Raw genomic sequence first — 18,981 nt, 5'->3', positions numbered from 1 at the left:
GCGTTACAAGCACAGGACAGAATATAAAGATGTTTTGTTTTCCTGCTTCCGGATGAGGCATGACTAATCAACTCATTATAATAATTATTAATTCTAACCAAAATCCATATTTTGTTTGTTATTATAATAATAAAAAGGTCTACAACTAGTGCAAGTTTTTTTGGAACACCAACGATGACAATACTATTTTTAAGAAGCTTAGTGACGCACCTAAAAAAATTGGTAAATGACCTAATAAACTTGCTAATTTTTATCTCTAATTCACTCGATTCACCTCTATTTTATGCCTGAGGTACTTATGTACAGTTGCCTGATGCCTGTGCTCAGGCGATTGAATGTAAGCGTTCACCCTTCGGCATCGTACGCAACGGACGAATCGCATTCTTAGTATACTTATAGAAATTCATACAAGTTCGTCTACTACACTACAGTTAGCACCAGCAGATACTCCGCGGGTCACAGAAGCCATTTGGGCGTTGGATTGTGCTGGGTTAGAATATTTTGCAAGATGGTGGGTTTTAACTCCGTTTGCTCCTCCCGCTTCTCCAGCTTTCCACAAAGTGTGGAAGCTGTAGTTGATTGGCAGAGTAGGGTTTCCTAGAATCACTAACATATTACGGTTATACAACCCATTAATAATCTTAATTGTAACAAAAGAAGAAAACAAAACGTCATGTAGGTATCAATCAATCACCAATTGCACCATGAACTGTAGAAAATCTTGGCACTGCCGTATATTATGTATAGCCACAAATATCCTGTTCCGAATACTCGAATAGAATGTCAAAAACTCAAATTCATTATAAAATAAGCAATAGCCTTAAATTGTACTACAAACACAAAAGCTCAGGCAGTGGAAAAAATGCACTTCTCAATACAAAGCAATGAAAGGCTAAGTAAATAGGACAATTGACTACTTGTGAACTATTCAGCGTGTAGGATTTCCGGCACAGCCTCCCGTGGAGCACAGTTCCGTTTTAGGATACCTTCGAATTAAGAGTGCTTTATATTTACTGTTATTCTTATTATGTAGGTAGGTATATCTGTTTTCTCGACTGCGGCAATGTCAATGCAAGGAGGATTACGTGTTAGACTCGAATATATAATTATGTATGTGTGCTGTGTGCTTCTTCTGTTTTCTCATATCCAATACATTTTTAATATATTGATAAATTGAATAGAGCAAAATTTTGCAGAATTTCTGCGTTCAGTGACTATTTTATACATAAGACACCTAGAAGAAGTACCTAATGGTTTTTAAGTAAATACCTAGCTATAGTAATAAAAAACCTTTTTCAATCTTATTTTTATCAGAACTTCTCAATTTAATTTACTCGTAACTTACATGAATGGTAGGTATGTAGGTTAGGCTGCTGCTGACTGTGAATAAAAATATTCCCTCGCCTTATGCAAAAGTCTTCTCGCCAAATTTCGTCCTTTATAAATCCTCATAATTTTCTTCTTGTTCTCAACTTTTCCTAAGACAATCTTAACTTTTATTTTTTGCAGCTCAACTTTTGAAACCACTTAGCTATAATATAATTCTTCATGAGCGATTGGATTTTCAGGAAATTTATACGATGAGTCTACTTGCGTTTACACCTGTTCCTTTACAAAAATCAAAGTGAACATTTTCACTGTTGTATACGTATACTTCAAGATTATAAATTATTCATAACGCAAATGACAAAAGTAGAAAACAGATAAAGTACTGATAAAGTGTGAATATTTTTAAGTGAAAATAGGTACCTACCTATATTATTTGAAGATAACAAAAGATTAAATAAAACTACTTTAAAGCTTCGCTATCCTAACCAAACTATTACTACTAACATACAAAAGTTGTAAATCAGTACAGAAGAACCTGTAAACATCCCTCGTTTTGTAAACACCCAAAGGGATTCATCCGGCTGCTGTTATAGTATCCGCCGTTGCAAATTGCAAAACAGCCTCCACTAAATAATTCAGGGGTCAATTCCTGATTCGCATTATGTATGATAAAGTGACAAATGTTATTGGCTCTAGAGACTCGTGTGCTTTGACAGTCATACGAGTATTTGAATACCTTAAAAGGTCTGTACAACTAGTTAGGTGCTAAGCTTACTTAATAGTTCATTCTTTGTACTAAAGACTAAAGTTTTTTTAACTAAAGTTTAGAGATATAAATGATAAATTATGCTTGTAGATACAATAATTATATAATACGAGTAGTTAATGTGATTTAGATAGTTAATGATAACTATTTAAGCAATCGTTTTCTTAAGTACATCGTTACTAGCGTTGCTCAAACTCGGTTATCAGTTCTTGTTCATACTCACTTTTAATGATCTTGGAAGATTAAACAGTCGAGTCTTAATGCTATGAGATACAATAAATATTATTCATAAGATTCATCACTCATCACTTAAAGGAATACCGAACCGTAACTAAAGAATTCATTTACCACGCATAAAATATCCAGCAACCGGTAAATATTCAAGAAAAGTATTCCAATACACAGTATAGAGACTGTCGCAATTTACGACTATCGTAAAGGAACAGGGGCTTTTATAGCCTTTCACGAATGCCACCTTAACTTCATTATTATTTTCCCGCTTTGCTTCCAGTGGAAATGCGATTTCGCTTCGTCGATCGTCGTTTTACATCTCTTCGTGAGATCGTCAGCCGTATGTTTTGGATAATGAATCTCATTGATCAATTGGAACTTGTTATAAAAGTATTCAGTATTGGCATCTGTTACAATAGGATTTTTTTGGTGTGGAAACTGCGGATCTCATTGTTAGCCCGTAATCTTAAACTGCTGGACAGAGGCAAGAAAGGAACCAACACTCAGTCCTCCACCTTCCACATCCAGCCGACAGCTACCATCTAATGTCGTCGTCGTTCGATAGGGTTGTAGGGCGTTTGCCTTCGTTGTCTCCACCACTGAGGAAAAAACACTACGCTAGTCTCTACTGAAGAACTCGTCTGACGATGATCGTCTTTTTTCCGGATCATGACCCCATGACAGCTTGCAGATTAAAAGTAGGTACTATGTTGAATCGGTAAGCTTAGGCCCTGTTTCACAATTTCTGGTTAGTAGCTACCTGTGAGATAAAATACATGCTGTCACTCTCTGTTATTATTTTTTTGACAGTGACAGCATGTCTTTTATCTTACAGGTAGCCACTAACCGGACATTGTGAAACAGGGCCTTAGTCTTCTTCTGTCAAATTACCTCGTTTATTATATGCGATACATCAGAGAAATCCGACGGTAGTTCTTTGTACAAGTTTAAATCGGCGTAACAGTCCAACCTTTCATGTAACCTATAAACCTTACCTAGTTATGTATAATTTTAATGATTGGATATTGCAGCGGCTACTGACTGACGCTCGTGCTGCCAAAGATCTTCTTGATATTTTGTGCTGAAGATTGTACAATTTGCAGCTTCTATCATTGAAATTGGCTTTGAGCTGGAAAAGCTTATACGAGTAATACACAAAATTGTAACCATGATCTACCACTGCCAGTACAACAATATTATTAATATTTTTGAATAAGGTATAGTATACTTTCATTTACATTCATAATAAGGGGTTCTGCAACTGCACGGTATTCTATCTTCGCATAGGTACTTACTATATTTTCGATCCCGACAAAGTATGACCAAAATGCACGCGAAATTCTTCGAATTTTTGCTCGAAATTTTGACACCAAAGCGTCTTATTGAATGGGCGACGGTAAACGTTAAAAGAAGCCGTCTTCACTCGTCGTAGTTCAGGTAAAAATGCATTGTGGGACGCGCGATTGTTCAATAGTCTATCTTTAATGTAGACTATTATTGTGGACCGTAGTTGGTAAGTACTTGCGCATTCTACAACAGTTTTAAGATTTCTCACTTTATTTAGCTGCAAATTTTTTAAATTTATCAATGTTTTGTTGTAGACTTTCTCGTTGAAGTTAGTTTCTTAAGTATACTGATCCACTTTTCTAGATGTTTTGTAACGAATTAGATAATTACTTAAACAGACTTATTTATGTCAATGTAAACCTTATGTAATTAACCCATGTAACGATACGAATGTAAGTACACTCTTTAACTTTTAGGTAGGCACTTTAATTTTTATTGTTATAATTTATACTAATAATATTAGTTTATTTAAGATTTATATACTATTGAATAATATGATATCAAGGGTTTCACGAAATCAGAAGAAGAGAGAGCTTTCCAATCAAGGACAGGATTATTTAAACAAACATCAAACCTCTTTTCATTCAGAAGCGACACTATACTCTGACTACTCAAACGACAAACTCAATGGACTAATCACTGAAGTTGGAGTGGACAAGGGATGGCCTTTTTTGTGAGTAGACCTCGAGTGGGTGTTAAAATTCTTTGTTTACACACTCCATAGATAAAGGGAGCCACCATTGAATTTGTGACCACGCGGTCAATGGTTTTAAGCTCTTTTGTTTGTTTTTTCGAGTGTTTCTTATTTTTACTTTGTTTATTAAAGGCTTTTGAAGTCACGATGAGAATGTCATTTTAATAAATAAGTAAGATAAGGAAAGGTAAGATATTATAGTTGATACGAATATTAGGTTAATTTTTATTTAAGCTAGTGTTAATGTAAATGTTGTGTGTAATTATAAATAGGGCAATAGATTTAAAATGTTTTTATGGTGCTGAATTTTATGTAATATGGTAATCTATTGGCTGTTATTGCTTACAACCCCTACTTTTTTCTTCCTGTGCACACGTGCTATAGTATTTTTTATCGTGCCTTGACTCAGGACCGGCACTTCTAATGAAGCACGCTTGAAATCGACCGGCAGTGCGCGCCAGGAGGATATCCTGTTTGAAAAAAAAACGCAGTGCCGGGTGAGGAAGAAAGTGCATTTTTAAACGCGCGGGCTGGTACGAGTACAAAATATTATTCTGTGACGCGGGGTTCTATCTCGCCTGTCTCTCATGAGACATTCTGGAAAGCATAAGAGATTCAACTATTCCCTTTTGTTCACGTTATATTTCTTTTAATATTATGGTAAGTATTCCAGGAGTCAATTCACTATTAAAAAATGAATTGTTAAGTAGGTACTTTTGTAAAGTAAATATATACGATTTTCTTTAATTTCATTTTAAAATAATATTAATTTTTGAATTTATAATATATTGTATTAGGACCTTTTTTCATATTTGTAGATAATATTTGAAAATGCATTCATTTAGCAGCCACTTATGGGTAAGTATATGATTTGCGTTTTGGGTTTAAAAACCTGTCCTTCACTCTACGTCTGATCCTACTAATCCTACTAATATTATAAATGACGACCGAATGGCGTAGTGGTTAGTGACCCTGACTACTGAGCCGATGGTCCCGGGTTCGTTTCCCGGCTGGGGCAGATATTTGTTTAAACCCAGATATTTGTTCCCGGGTCTTGGATGTGCCCGTAAAATGGCAATAGGCCCGCCCCCTATTACATTGGGACTAACATAACACTCTGGCGAAAAGTGGGTGCAGCAATGCACCTCTGCCTACCCCGCAAGGGAGTACATTAGTACAAGGCGTGAGTGCGTGTGTAAAATTATAAATGCGAGTTTGTGAGTATGTGTGTAAGTAAGTGTGTATGTTTGTTACTTCTTCACGTCAACACGGCTGAAACGATTTCAACGAAATTTGGTATGGAGTTAGGTGAGACCCTGGATTAACACAACTATTTATCGCGGTTTTCCCACGGGTAAACTTTTTAAGGCGAAGCGAAATTGCGCGGGAACGTGCTACTAATATTCTTCTTCTTCTTCTTCCTTGCCTTATCCTTATTTAGGGTCGGCTTTGTTGGTCATGTCACGCCATTTTACCCTATCCTCTGTCATATCCTCATTCACTCCACACTCTCTCATATTTTCTTTCACGCCACCCCCCACCCACCGCGACGTCCTAAGCTGAGGACACTTCTGTGCTACTAATATTATAAAGGCGAAAGTTTGTGAGTGTGTATGTTTGTTACTTCTTCACGTAAAAACGGCTGAACCGATTTTAATGCAATTTATGGAGGTATGGAGTTACCTGACACCCCGGACTAACATACAACCTACTTTTCATCCCCGAAATCCCACATGAAAACTTTTAAGAAGCTCGCGGGAACAGTAAGTAAAAACATAAATGCAGCCCTGAGAACACACACACACAGAATCTAATATGGTACTTAATACAAATTTCATCATAGTGTGAGTGCAGACATCGGAATAGCACACGCCTTTCGCAGCACCCTGTGAATCGATGCTAGACTGCTAGACTCATTAGCTCGGTCTAGCAGGGTTACTTTAGCTTGACAAAAAACTAATGAACCATGCCCAAAAAATAACTTTGAGCAATCTCAAAAAAATGCAAATTTTTCGCAATGTTTCGAAACATACACTTATGGCATGCTTCTGTGCTAGTAACCAGAACGTGTAAAAGTAAGTATCTTAAGTAATATTCTCTTAGGCCCAGTTTTTTGATCCCTAGTTAACTCAACCATTGGTCAAAAATGGCAACCATTAGTTAAAAACCAACAAAATTCGTATGCAGCTGTCATGCTTGACAAGTGACTTGACTAATGGTTAAAGTTGACTACGGTACGGATCAAAAAACTGGCCCTTAGGAACTTGTTAAAAATACGATTAATTACCTACTAGTCTAACTAATAAACTCAACAAAATGTTATCAAAATAATTATTAGCATCTTTATCATTTCAGAAAACGTCGCGTTGGTGCAAGCTTTTTTGTTTACGCAATTATACATTCATTCATCTTCCATCTCTGTCAGTCTTCATTCATTCTTGCATGCCTATCGCCTTATTTCATTCAGTCTGTGCCGCGCCGCCTCGGAGTTAGGAGTGCGTTTCTGCGCGTGCGCGATTTTGACTTTGAACTGTCAGATTCAAAAATCGAACAAAATAAACAGTGTAACATTGGTGCCAAAAGTTATTGAATTTTCTAGATCTTAATTAAAAATCGAATTTTGATATCCTGTTTTTTTAAAAAGGTTGCAATTAATTGGTGAGTTCATTTTCTTTTTTGTTTGTATTTCGGAATGCCGGCCCGCTCGAATTAGAATTAGGGAATTTAATTAAGTCTTTGGCGCGATTAGTATTGAACGATTAAAATATTTAACATGTTTTTATTTTATTTCGGTAAACTGTGGCAAAAAATATGAAGAGCATTGTAGCCAATTAATGTGAATTCGTGTGTTAAATTGAGTAGTGTGTAGGTAGGTCCTCTACAATTCACACATAAGATAAGTAATTAAGTATTTAGTAAATAAGTAAGAAATTAGTGTACTTATCACTTTTTAAATGAGTCATTAATTAAAATATACTTTCTAATACTTACTTACAAAACTAAAGTCTATTATTCTATGTCAGTTAGGTAGGAACCTACTTCAACCTACTATAAAGTACTGTTTAGTACTTACGTGTTTTGATGTTTGTCAAATTGAATAAAATCTTTATATGTATTTCATAACTTGACATTGCACTTGTTAATATTGCATCTGAGATTTTTTAAAAACTAGACTTTATCTAACTAGTCTATCTACCTACTTAGAAATGAGTTGTTTCATGCTAAATCAATAAGTAAACCTACTGCAGCAACCACAATGACCGACAAAATAATCGCGTGCTTTTTTAACCTAGGTAGGTACCTAGTACATCAGTGAATGAAAACACGATTTTTCATTTCTTTTCTTACTCCGATTTTACTGGTTTTATACCTACTCGTAATCATCAATCCATCTGTAAACACACTTAGAAATGCGCTAAACATTAGGCTCTGCTGCAATATGCTGTCCTAACCTTCCTCATATATTAAATCGCTTTAGGTACTAGCTTGATAAGAGTACCTTTGACACTTAGGGCGACTTGCACCAATATCTTAAATCTAGTTATAATCTATATAAAACTTATTACTAAAACTTTAAATTCAGCATGACTCAAACATTATTAGATCATAACGAGTATGCGTTGTTCTGTGTTCTTGACATTACTTGGTTGGTATTTACCTGCTTTATCATGTTTCAAAATTATGACTCTTATTAGGTACCTAGTGTACCTACTGTATACTGATTATTATTATTATTATTACGTATTTCTAAACTTGTAGTAGGTACGCAATGCATAAATAGCTAGACTCAAAAGGTGTTTAGTTACAAACATACTCGTACAGGTCCGCTTTTTCTACCACCTATTCGTCTTGCGTCCTATCAAATATTTACTCTGAATTGCCAAAATGGGGCATTCCCACAGTCTAATTAAGGCATGGAGCATACAAATGTAGAGGCAGAGGTGAACGACAAACCTTGGGCTCCGGCCGCGCCGCTGATACACTAAATACTGACTTCCGCTAGAGCGAGCGTAGAGAAACGTGGTCGTTTTTGTTTTAATTGCGACTACCAGCCGGCTGTTCTCTAAGATAGCTTAGATGAACAATATACGAAGCAAATGGAAGTAAGTAAATAACAATTCTGTTTCTACCACTGACCTCTGCTTCGGTTAAAATGATTTGTAACTATAATGGTTGTCATTATTTTGAACTCGAAACTCGGTTCGACAGTAAACGAAATGCACACAGTATTTTGTTTTTGTATGTGACACACCATCTTGTTTGTATATTTGTAATCTAAGAGGTAAGACAGCAAGAAAATCAACTGCGTAAGTCACAGTTCAAGCAAGGGCTATCCCTTGCTTGAACTGTGACTTACGCAAACAAGGGTTACAAAAATGTAGGTATTTACCTATTCTAACATTACATATTATCATCTGCTTGTTAGTAAAGTACCTAAGTACTTATAATATTTAAAATATATTATACTCTAATTTCGTGGACAAAGTAATTATCCAAATTACGCATTAAGGCACAAATTTGAATTTTTAAGTACATAATTTGATAATCTAATTTCTTGGCTAAATAAGTAATTTGAGATAAGGTAATGTGGTCACTCACTTGACGTACAGTATACTTACATAGATAATTATATGTAATGGCTAAGTACCTATTTCAATATTTGGAAAATTATTCGGCAAAACAATTTCCCTATGGAATATAGGAATAGAAACCATTTTGTCAGTTTTCGAGTGTTAGCGATTTGTCGACAAAACCCCCAACTTCATACCAAGTTGAGATTGAGACCCCAATAAACATGGCAGACACAAAACTTCACTTGTCCGACGATTGCTTCTGATTCTTGTTCTAGTTGATACAAAGTCCCTGATGACCCGCCTTTGGGTCATGAAAGGTTGGCTTTAACATAGATCATTTCCATAACATATTATATTAATAATTAATATCTTTGGAAGTACAATGTTTTCTCTTCCTTTCCAATGTTTTACTCTGGTTACACAACGGTTGTCTGGAAGAAATAGCTTTCAGCGATAAGACGTTTAAATAATATGTGTGTTATCTAAGTTTAGTTATTGTTATATGTTGTGCAAATAAACATTTATTATTGATATGCAGTTTCGGATATCGCATAACTTTATATGTTCACAGAATGCGATAAGAAAATGCAGGCTCAGTGACACTTCTACTAAGTTACTAGAGAAAGACCTGTGATATCAAAACCGATAATCTCAACTTGATTCCAATAAAATGTTCTGCTCGGTCGTTTTTGAACTCGACCTCCGTTTCGTATATTTTTAGTTTCCATTGCATTCTTAAGGAGCCTATGCAGTGAGTCAGCGTAGTATTTAACGAGGCTCTAAATGATTTTGCATACATAGACTATACTTATACCTCTAGTTATACTATTCTACAGGGTGTTGCAAAAAGGGTATAACTACTAAGCCGAAACCAGCATGTGCAGCATGTTATAATATAAGCCAGAAACTGAAATCAGAATTTCAAAATTCGTAAAAAAAAATCATCACAACACCCTGTATGTATCTAAGAGAGACTCGGAAGTGATGCCAACAAAACAGTTTCAGTTCCAAATATGACGATGCTGCTAGAAGGTGGTTCAATTCCTTTCCGTTCTTCAAAATGACCGTTGGTTCGTACTTTGAATTCCAGCGTTCTATTTTCGAATGGGTAGTTTATTTTTAAAGCAACCCTACAGTGTGTCGGTCAGCTGCACGGTACAAAGCTAGGGCTGGGCTGCCTTCCGGTAGACATCACAATTCCGGTTATTTTAAACTTATTTTTATGAAGATTTAAAATTGTTTGTAGCTATAGCAACATTTCCGTTGTTTAGTCTACATTGTGGTTAGTTTTATTAACAATATCAGTCATAACTTATTCAAACATAACTTCATTTTCAAGAAAAGGACCATTATGATTACATTAAAAGCTTCCATTCAACTTTATAAGTTTATAGTAACTACACTCACGGGCAATGAAGAGGTTCCACTCACAAAATTCATACACCAAACGAACCCAATTTTTCCAAAGATTTAAATTTAAATATTAACAAAATATTATTGATTTTAGTTGGTAATATCATGATTCTCTGTTTAATACATTTTAATGTTGCAGAAGGAGTTATTAAGCAAAACTTTTGCGTATAGGAGTAATTTGGTGCTTTTCTCAGTGGAACCTTTTTATTGCCCGTGAGTGTATGTCATTTGAATATAAAAAATAGGTAAGTATAGCTTCTATTTTGTGTCTAGTCAACCTAACGAGGTCCCGATTCCCGCATCCCACATCAAACACAGACGGTGGAAGTCAAACAGAATCGTTCCCAGAGTTTGTTTAGATTCCATTGCGTGGGAGAAGAGAGGTGCTAATGATAACAAGAAGAAAGAATTGACATACCAACCCTTAGATGGTTTGATGTGCCTTGACTTTTGTGCTTGTTGCTTTTTTCTGTAAGTTCTTGCAATACATTTGCACATCCAATTAACATAATAATCAATTATTTTAGTTCAATTACTGCAGAAAACTTATTAAATCATTTATTCAAGGTTATAATATAAATTAACATTTAACTAATGAAGCCTAACCTAATTGTAAATAAAATTATGAAAACTGAACTAAAAGATAAAATTTTACAAATTCAAAGTATTCGCCTCAAACTTAGTCTAACTAGTCAAAGATGCCGCCTCGTATCGTTCCTGGCTCGAAAGTGCCCAACAGTATTTTTTCAATAATAGTAATACATTTCTGATTAGATACTTCAACGAAACCTTTATTTTATGAAGCCAAAGTATGAAATCCTGATAAAAAATGGTTAATTATGTTCTAAATAAAGTAATTACTAGTTACTTTTGATGGAAGTTACAGATAAACTAGGTACTTACGCATTAACTAATAATAATTAATAATACTACAGTTAACAATTTTAAGCATCATAATTACTAATCCTGCTCGAATACTATACCTAAGTTACAATTAAGTATACTTATGTAACTTAGATTTTGAAAATCGGGAATATACTTTGAATTGTCTGAATACTAAAATCAGTGGATAAAGGTCCCTTCATAAAGTCAGTCGGTTGGACAGAAAGCCCAAATTGCACACATTCCCCCTCTGACCTTCATTATAGCTTCCGACGAATCGGCCACTTAACAAAATAAAAGAGCCCCGAATGTTCCCGAAGTTTGAAATTAGCGAAGGGTCCTTCCTTTACCTTTGAGAAGTAATACTTACTTAATTCTTACAAAAGCTGTCTGCGAAAGAGAAGTAATACATTTAAGTACTATTGTGATATTTGTTGTGTAAGTAGTTCCCAATAATTGAATTAAAATATATAGTTTTCTAAATAAAATACCTACACAATGTATAACAAGTTTAGATAGGACCTGATTGATTAGCCTCTAGATTGGGTCCAGCCAGTGAGAGCAAAAATAAAAGACCATCATACTTTATTTTTTGTAATCTTATCTTTAAACAACCAAGTCTAGACAGTGAAACTGTAGCTTCAAAGTATTTATTGCTTCAAAGTCACATTCATTCCACATAACATTGAAGAGATAAAACAACGACCCCTGTAAATTACTGACTCACATGTTTATTTCATAACATTTGACTCTGAACGGCGTCATGTCGTGACCTGTTGATACAAGTACAGGCTGACAGATTACATCCTATTTATTATCCTAATGCTGCTTTACAAGTGTTGTTACTGAGGCAATTAGTCTCATTATGATCACATACCTACATGCTTTAAAAATAATCGAGCCGAACAAATGCTAAAGACCGTTTTAAAACCTTTCCATATAGGTAGGAAGTAGACAATTAATCTCTCAATAACATCGAAATTGAAACATAGGTAGATTAATGGTTTTCATGCATTTCTGCATTCTACCATTGATTTAGAATAAGAAAGGAATTAGTGATCATAACACAAAGTAAAACCTAACTTCAAGACATTCAAGTTTTTTGAACCGTATTGTACTCCACCACGACTCCAGGATTTCGGCACCTAAACGGTATCAAATAGTTTTTTATGACTGATAATTTGAAGCTCTTATAAAAGACCGGTTTCTTGAAAAAAATGTATTGCTTGCACATAATGAACCCTTGTGCTACAGCGGATATCCTTAGCATATTATGTTTTAGAAGGGAAATACATTGATCAGACAAGTTTTGTATTGAAAGGCTACCGTTTATACAGGTTTGCCTGAGGGTTCGATCGCGTGCCAAAAATTACACCAATTAAGTATATCAGCAATTTTCTTGCCTTATTGCGCTTCGCTCGAAGCCCAAAGATGAAGCAATACTTAATATCTTCTATATACGTACTCTAAATCTGCCTAAGATTTGGAAAAAAACGATAATAAATGAAATTGCTTAATCTACATATAAAATTACTTACAACGAATATTTTAGTTTTATATCTTACAACTTAAAATCATCATAACAATAACATGTGCGTATTATGAAAGTATGCATAGGATGGGACAGTCAGATATTCAACAGATTTTTTATGTTACAAATAACTGCCTCGGGTGTCCACGGCACTACCTTCTGTGAGGTTAACCGACGGTCAAATGACTTTTGATGATGAATGATTGCTGGGATTTCATTTAATGATGGCTTCGGCCGACGTCTGCAGGCAAGAAGCAGTACTTACCAGTTGAAATTATTCTAAAGATGCTGCGTTTTTTGTTGCCTCACTTACTTGTTGCTGTTTGCTTCTAACCAAATATTTTTGAGCTTTATAATCCGACATTCAATTCAATTTCACATAATTATAATCAATTGTTACTTTTATTGTGCAGTCAAAGTATTTCATTGTTTCTATGGGCTGTTTAAAAAAACTTAAGTAATTAATAACATTATAATCTGAAGAACGAAAATAAACGAGTTTCTGTTACTTCATCAGCCTGAATCTGTAGATGTACTTACCTACCTACATTAGTGCGTCAATCTTAAACACGCGATCAAACGATTTCGCAGGAAAACTTATTAAGGATTCTCTTCCACTCCTCAAAGGTAAGCTTTATGCAAATGGCTAATGCCATGGGCGCACACGGAATACGGTAGCCTGCTAAATTACAACAACACAAACTTTGCAAAAAATACTGCTAAAGATAAAACGTTTATGAATTCCAGTGCTTTGTGCGACTTAAGTTGCACTTTAGTGTAAAGTCGCTTGTGATACTTAAGCGTCTCTTTTTTATATGACTCTAGGTATCTTTGAAGCGTTATTTATTGCTCGAGATTTCATTTGGAAGAGCAAAATAAATAAGATTTATAATTGGGACTTGACACGCGATGACTTCTCATGAATATGAATTGAATAACCTGCTTATAGTATGTATTGTTCCTCGAAGTCAAAATATAGAATTGTGCATTATTAGATGCAAGGAATGCTTGGTTTCCGAACGACACATACCTACACAGAGCCGTGGGCGATCGAATGCGCAGGAGTTGAGTGACTGTCAGTGAACTGGTTATTATGACGTAAGGCCATATCGAGATCTACGTGAATGACACAATTATTACCACAACACTTGTTAAAAATTAATAAGGGGAATAAGAAATTGTGACATCATCTTGCTTCTCTCTAAAGATACATAAACACCTTATACTTATTATGTGAATCCCAAGTTTTACCGTGACGATCATTGCATATCTATAGTCTTCATTATACGAGAAGGGAATCTATGTACAGTGTGGTTAAAATTTGTTCGAAGTTCAAACTTTAAACAGGGCGGTGTGCTGCTAGGCTGCCACCATTCACCCTCGGCTCTCAAAAACTCGCAACACAACTGACAGGTGTGTTCCCGCCGCTGCCGACGAGCCTGTTTTTTTAACGTCCGTATCACCTCCTTAAGGACCAAATGATATAAATACCACAACTACTCGTAATTCAATATCCAACCTTAAATTTCACTCCATAGAGCATAAATTGCAAGCGAGAAAAGATCGGAATGATTTAAGTGTAACAATGAATGGATCATTTCCCTCACAATGTGCTGCAACGGTTAAATTTTTGGGAACAAACGAGAATACACTGTATTCTCTGATGGGTAAGGTACATGTTGTTTTGTTTCATTAATAAAGTATCGTATATCGACGATAATTATGCAAAGTTTGCTTTATTTTCGATACTAAAATCAGAGCTCGGAAGCTTGGGTTAAAAATAATTGGAAGATTATTGGTAAGTAAAATAAAATTATTCTTGGAAAATGCATTTCATTTTGCAAAAACAGTAAAAAGCTTATCTTCTGATCTACAGAAAGAGACCCACAAACTGCAAACAGAGCACAATGGAGGAAAAAAACGAAACGACATTGAAAAGATACGAGTAGAGATGAAATCACAATGATTTTTCTTGATCGTAATGATATCGATTTTGCTATTTTCTTTTTGTAACTTCACACGATTTCATTAACATACTTATAGATATTTTGTATTGCCTATAATGAATCATGCCTATATACTTGCTACAAGCAATTAAATATCAAGGTTTACCTAATAAACGTAATATAGTCAGCTTTACGATGGATCTACTAATTATACCTAACATTGTTCAAATTGATTTTCTCTTTTCGGTATTTTGCTTAAATTAATATACCTAATTTACGGAATAAGTTATCTTCGCAAAGTGTAACTAATTATTTAAATCATATTTGAAAAAATATACGAATGATATTGACACACTACAAACTATTCCTAAAAATAATTAGCTTTATTAAGGAAACAGTTAATAAAGTTAATGATGGTTGAATTGGAAGTCATCGTTGATGACATAGAAACAAGGCTAATGACATGGGTCGGGCCTCTAGGGTTAGGAGTGTTAGGACACACTTATGTATGCCATATTTGCATCTTCCAGTTGCATGCAAAATCCCTTTGTGCAATATTCATTTTAGAAATAGACAAAAAAATATGTCCACAGCTGAATCTGAAACTCATAATCCAATTATTTTTCAAAATCTTTTCCCATTACCCAAAAATACCTGATCCAAATTTCGAATTTTATTGATGAGATCGAGGTGTGAAGAATCCAAAACAAGGCCGTCTTGCAAGAGTGGAGTTCCACAAATGGTGTTAATTACGGAATCGTTGTGGCCATTTTGCTATGGAACCTCGTAAAAACATTAACGGAGCTACCGTGCCGAATGAGGGGATTAGGATCGAGCGTGCGCGGGCGCAGCTGCAAAAAGCGACGGTAAAACGGTTGGTCTTTGTACAATAGCGGCCCTCAAACTGATTAAAAAGTTGAACTTAAAAGAAATATGTGTTTTTTAAGCAATTCTAGCATACTTACGTCTTATAAATGTTATAAAAATAGAACACTAGAGTATTTCATTACATAGAAAAGTTTGCATTGCATTGAAATTCTTTCAATCTCAAAATAAAGCTACTTTGTACTTTTGCCATAAAATAAAAATACCTAAGTATATGAAATATTTTATAAACGTAAGCTCGCAGGGATTGGCGATAGTACCTTCCTATCCTCATCATAAATATATCATTCTAAATCAAACATTCGTGATCAGAAGAAGTGTTCTAAAAAACCCAGTAAAGCGTTACCCTGATTTTGATGATTTTATTGCATGTTTCATTCTATCCGGGCCTTGCTCGGTCGCTGGAATGTTCACGGTCTGCGGAGCCTTTCGTAACAGTGTAGTCTTGAGCGTGCCAGTGCGAAAGTTTTTCTGTAGTAAGTACATCTGGCTTAATGGATTTGAGTCGGCAGCCGACGCGTGGAACCGTTCGATCTATATTAAAGTGCCGACCATTACTTTCTTCATGTGTCGAAAAGAAAGTAATGGTGGAAAATAAGAAAACATGTAACAGTAAGATCCACGAATGTTCCGGTTTTAATTTATCTGCCAGTACCTACCTACCTACTACCTATATGACATGAGATAGCTTACAAACAAAGCAGTTGAGTGTAAAAATTTGCAATGAAGCATTCGAGGAGCTGTGAATCCGGTGGAATGCCAGGTCGTGATCCGGCACAGGTGCGGGCGTTGCTCCCTCACGGTAGCCGTGCTGCTTCGCCCCGCTCGAGTAATCGTGATCCGAGCCCTTTTTTGAATTAAGAATGTCCTTTTCGGATGGCCACTGAATCGACAATGACTTGCACTTATGACGTGGCTTTTTATCTTCTTTTTTACGCAAAGGTGCCAGTAACATCGGTTACAGTTCGTTTTATTTTCGAAACACTTTTCGCGAAAAATTACATTAATATTTATCGGTTATTGATTTATGATTCGATTCATCCGCGGTCCATTTTGGGTCGTGTATGTCAGTTTAAATGCGCATTGTTAAGAGGCTTTGTTGTTGAAATTTTAGTTTAGCAGTCGGTTGTGTGAATTTTTTAAGGGTGTGCAAAAAGATCATCATTGTATTTTAATACTTATGATACCTGTGAAACATTGCCTCGCAAACGTGTCACTGTATCTCATTGACATCGTGATACATTCGTAGTAACAATAAGCATGAATAAGTATTTTCTGTTCTCACCAAGTTATCGCAAAGTTAGCTTCAGGTGTTTTATTATTTTTGGCGATTTTTTCATCGTGGATTCCATTAATTAAGAATCTGAAATTCACAGAACCTTTTATATTTTAATTGAAGGTAAAAGAGTAAGGAGGTACATAGGTTTTTTTTTTAGTAAACAGTAAAAGTTTAACCCCCAAAAACTAATTATTTATGGTAGAAATTTACTCAATTTTATCACAATTATAATTTCATTCTTCCAATCCAGTGTATGTATTGTATATACATAAGTACCTATTTGAGACCGTAAAACATTGCCACAATGAATCTTCCTCAAGCCACAAGGCTTATATTGTTGGTCTTCCATATTTGCATATTCGTTGCTAAATGCGCGTAGTTAAATGCAACATTACTTGAATCACAATAATGTGGTCTGGTATAATGAAAACACAGTATAAATAATTACTAAATACAGTAAAAAATACTATGTCGGGCTTATCGACAGTAAAACAATATCTTCAAAAAAAACAATATCTTCCAGCCAACCTTTGTTGATGGATAAAAGAGTTACATTCATTTATACTTAATTATTCGCGCATGGTGTTTTAATTAGCCGGGTCCAACGCTAACGGGTTGTTTCTTACAATATCACGGAAGATTGAATGATAGTAAAACTGTAGCAGTGGGTATGCTCTAAGTAGGTATACATTTTCTATTATAATGTTATTAGTATTTACACTACCTGGATTATTAAAGCTTCTTAACTTATTTTCACTGTTAGAGATTTGATGCAAAGCCATGTGTTTAACTATATTCCAATAGATAAGTCAACGAAACTTTATACTACACACATTTTTTGTACAAAAATTTCCTCGACAATGCCATTTCACCAAAATAGGCGAGAATAAATGTTAAGTACCTACCTACAATACAAGAACAACTAGGATATATACTACACACAAAAACAATTATCAAAAATGGTCTGTTACTAGCAAAATATCGGTAAGTACCTACATAAAAATCATACTTACAAACGAATTGAGGACCTCCTCCTTTTTTCAAAGTCGGTAAAAAAGGCCAAGTATGAAGACATCGCACTGGTCTGGTTTTAGACTAGCTTATGTGAGGTAAATGCGGAATAGAGATTAATAATGGATAGCTGCCATGTGGAACCTCTTCCTCTTTGCTGTCAAGAACAGTTCGCCTTTGTGTTGAAAAGATAAAAGAAAAATGATATTTCATTCAGATCGATTTACCGGGCTAAGGGTGCGGGTTTGTTTGTTGTTGAACTATCGACGCAGATAACGCAATCACAAGCCATTTAAAAGTCCAATTATTATATAGTTAATGATGGATTTATTATATATTTAACGTAATTTATAAAAATAGACTTATTTTCTGTCCTGATATGGTAAACAGATATTTTCTATGACTTGTTGGTACAAAGTTACATAGATTCCTTTTCAGCAAAGTCGTTAAACTGCCGACTACTGGGGTCTCTACCCTAGTACGTTAACATTATTAATTACGGAGATTGTACAAGAACCTTCATTTTCTGCCAATCACAGATCACAATGTCACAGGTTTAGAAGAATTATCTACAATTCCTATTAGATACCATATGCACACAGGCCATTCAGTGCTAACTGGCTGACTAATAAATAAATAAATGTTTCTTTGTTTAAATATAACATTTAAGAATAACAAGCGTTAAGGTTGTTAGGGGTTATAAATAAACCGTTATATCATGCTTGAGGTCTAGACTTAAGATTGTCCATAGACATTGGAGCTATACGGTTTATAGGGAAAACAAAATATTGTAATCCAATAATAATTATTTTACAACATGCAATGAACTTAGTTTACGAAGAAAATACAGTTTTACGTAAAATATTTTGATGATAAGTTTGTGGTCTGCAATTTATAGCACTTCTAGAGGTACATTGCTGTACTACCTTTAACAAAGGTGTTGAGTTGCGGCACAACAACTTTGCTCGTTACCGTTTGATGCTTTAACTGGGAACACTTCGGAAATTGGGGTCACTCTTGGCCTCAAGTTTCTTAATGTGTTGTGTATGTTATGTCTTAGTTGCTTTGATGGGGAAAATTTAGTTAGTAGTGC

General features: G+C 35.0%; 1 protein-coding gene across 2 annotated transcripts in view; it reads left to right on the top strand.

Moving 5' to 3' along the window:
- LOC105382740 (MOXD1 homolog 1) overlaps positions 1–18,981 on the top strand; it is a 46,867-nt gene that overhangs the window by 2,425 nt on the left and 25,461 nt on the right. Inside the window, exon 1 of one of the 2 annotated variants that reach the window (XM_011552677.3) lies at positions 6,824–7,025. The exons of the other annotated variant lie outside the window; for it this stretch is intronic. The gene's annotated coding sequence lies outside the window, so the exon portion shown is untranslated. Of the gene's footprint in view, positions 1–6,823; positions 7,026–18,981 lie in introns of those variants that run through there. 2 annotated transcript variants of the gene reach the window in all.

This window comes from Plutella xylostella, chromosome 3 (assembly GCF_932276165.1).
Source record: "Plutella xylostella chromosome 3, ilPluXylo3.1, whole genome shotgun sequence".
Taxonomy (NCBI): Eukaryota; Metazoa; Arthropoda; class Insecta; order Lepidoptera; family Plutellidae; genus Plutella; species Plutella xylostella.
Note: the sequence above shows the minus strand (reverse complement) of the source record. Positions and strands in the feature narration are given on the sequence as shown.